Genomic DNA, 2,060 nt, shown 5'->3' on the forward strand with positions numbered 1-2,060 from the left:
CGGTGCATTAGTGCTGGTATGATCGCATCCGTCACGTACTGCGCGCAAAATGTACTTGACCCTCTCTCTCCGCGCAACTTCTCTCGCTCAGCGGTTTGGTGGGGGATGCAACACGAGGACTTCCCAGGGGGTCACCCATCCTAGTACTACTCTCGCCCAAGCACGCTTAACTTCGGAGTTCTGATGGGATCCGGTGCATTAGTGCTGGTATGTCCGCATCCGTCACGTACTGCGCGCAAAATGTACTTGACCCTCTCTCTCCGCGCAACTTCTCTCGCTTAGCGGTTTAGCGGTTTAAAAGGATAGTACCCTTAGCGAGCGGTCCAGCGGTTTAAAAGAAAGATTAAAAAGAGGGTGGGGGATGCAACACGAGGACTTCCCAGGGGGTCGCCCATCCTAGTACTGCTCTCGCCCAAGCACGCTTACCTTCGGAGTTCTGATGGGATCCGGTGCATTAGTGCTGGTATGTCCGCATCCGTCACGTACTGCGCGCAAAATGTACTTGACCCTCTCTCTCCGCGCAACTTCTCTCGCTTAGCGGTTTAGCGGTTTAAAAGGATAGTACCCTTAGCGAGCGGTCCAGCGGTTTAAAAGAAAGATTAAAAAGAGGGTGGGGGATGCAACACGAGGACTTCCCAGGGGGTCGCCCATCCTAGTACTGCTCTCGCCCAAGCACGCTTACCTTCGGAGTTCTGATGGGATCCGGTGCATTAGTGCTGGTATGTCCGCATCCGTCACGTACTGCGCGCAAAATGTACTTGACCCTCTCTCTCCGCGCAACTTCTCTCGCTTAGCGGTTTAGCGGTTTAAAAGGATAGTACCCTTAGCGAGCGGTCCAGCGGTTTAAAAGAAAGATTAAAAAGAGGGTGGGGGATGCAACACGAGGACTTCCCAGGGGGTCGCCCATCCTAGTACTGCTCTCGCCCAAGCACGCTTACCTTCGGAGTTCTGATGGGATCCGGTGCATTAGTGCTGGTATGTCCGCATCCGTCACGTACTGCGCGCAAAATGTACTTGACCCTCTCTCTCCGCGCAACTTCTCTCGCTTAGCGGTTTAGCGGTTTAAAAGGATAGTACCCTTAGCGAGCGGTCCAGCGGTTTAAAAGAAAGATTAAAAAGAGGGTGGGGGATGCAACACGAGGACTTCCCAGGGGGTCGCCCATCCTAGTACTGCTCTCGCCCAAGCACGCTTACCTTCGGAGTTCTGATGGGATCCGGTGCATTAGTGCTGGTATGTCCGCATCCGTCACGTACTGCGCGCAAAATGTACTTGACCCTCTCTCTCCGCGCAACTTCTCTCGCTTAGCGGTTTAGCGGTTTAAAAGGATAGTACCCTTAGCGAGCGGTCCAGCGGTTTAAAAGAAAGATTAAAAAGAGGGTGGGGGATGCAACACGAGGACTTCCCAGGGGGTCGCCCATCCTAGTACTGCTCTCGCCCAAGCACGCTTACCTTCGGAGTTCTGATGGGATCCGGTGCATTAGTGCTGGTATGTCCGCATCCGTCACGTACTGCGCGCAAAATGTACTTGACCCTCTCTCTCCGCGCAACTTCTCTCGCTTAGCGGTTTAGCGGTTTAAAAGGATAGTACCCTTAGCGAGCGGTCCAGCGGTTTAAAAGAAAGATTAAAAAGAGGGTGGGGGATGCAACACGAGGACTTCCCAGGGGGTCGCCCATCCTAGTACTGCTCTCGCCCAAGCACGCTTACCTTCGGAGTTCTGATGGGATCCGGTGCATTAGTGCTGGTATGTCCGCATCCGTCACGTACTGCGCGCAAAATGTACTTGACCCTCTCTCTCCGCGCAACTTCTCTCGCTTAGCGGTTTAGCGGTTTAAAAGGATAGTACCCTTAGCGAGCGGTCCAGCGGTTTAAAAGAAAGATTAAAAAGAGGGTGGGGGATGCAACACGAGGACTTCCCAGGGGGTCACCCATCCTAGTACTACTCTCGCCCAAGCACGCTTAAATTCGGAGTTCTGATGGGAACCGGTGCATTAGTGCTGGTATGATCGCATCCGTCACGTACTGCGCGCAAAATGTACTTGACCCTCTCTCTCCGCGCAA

The 2,060-nt window shown here is 53.6% G+C and overlaps 8 non-coding genes across 8 annotated transcripts; all 8 read right to left on the bottom strand.

Annotated features, from left to right (window-relative positions):
* Positions 1 to 102: 102 nt before the first annotated feature.
* On the bottom strand, positions 103 to 221 carry LOC116008243. The gene has a single exon (XR_004095638.1). It is a non-coding gene; the product is annotated as a 5S ribosomal RNA (ribosomal RNA).
* Positions 222 to 358: 137 nt separating this feature from the next.
* Positions 359 to 477, bottom strand: LOC116008591. The gene has a single exon (XR_004095964.1). It is a non-coding gene; the product is annotated as a 5S ribosomal RNA (ribosomal RNA).
* A 137-nt stretch (positions 478 to 614) lies between these two features.
* On the bottom strand, positions 615 to 733 carry LOC116008592. Its single transcript, XR_004095965.1, has one exon. It is a non-coding gene; the product is annotated as a 5S ribosomal RNA (ribosomal RNA).
* Positions 734 to 870: 137 nt separating this feature from the next.
* On the bottom strand, positions 871 to 989 carry LOC116008593. Its single transcript, XR_004095966.1, has one exon. It is a non-coding gene; the product is annotated as a 5S ribosomal RNA (ribosomal RNA).
* Positions 990 to 1,126: 137 nt separating this feature from the next.
* LOC116008594 lies at positions 1,127 to 1,245 on the bottom strand. Its single transcript, XR_004095967.1, has one exon. It is a non-coding gene; the product is annotated as a 5S ribosomal RNA (ribosomal RNA).
* A 137-nt stretch (positions 1,246 to 1,382) lies between these two features.
* On the bottom strand, positions 1,383 to 1,501 carry LOC116008596. Its single transcript, XR_004095969.1, has one exon. It is a non-coding gene; the product is annotated as a 5S ribosomal RNA (ribosomal RNA).
* A 137-nt stretch (positions 1,502 to 1,638) lies between these two features.
* Positions 1,639 to 1,757, bottom strand: LOC116008597. Its single transcript, XR_004095970.1, has one exon. It is a non-coding gene; the product is annotated as a 5S ribosomal RNA (ribosomal RNA).
* A 137-nt stretch (positions 1,758 to 1,894) lies between these two features.
* On the bottom strand, positions 1,895 to 2,013 carry LOC116008511. Its single transcript, XR_004095889.1, has one exon. It is a non-coding gene; the product is annotated as a 5S ribosomal RNA (ribosomal RNA).
* Positions 2,014 to 2,060: the final 47 nt, after the last annotated feature.

Source organism: Ipomoea triloba, chromosome 16, assembly GCF_003576645.1.
Source record: "Ipomoea triloba cultivar NCNSP0323 chromosome 16, ASM357664v1".
Classification (NCBI taxonomy): Eukaryota; Viridiplantae; Streptophyta; class Magnoliopsida; order Solanales; family Convolvulaceae; genus Ipomoea; species Ipomoea triloba.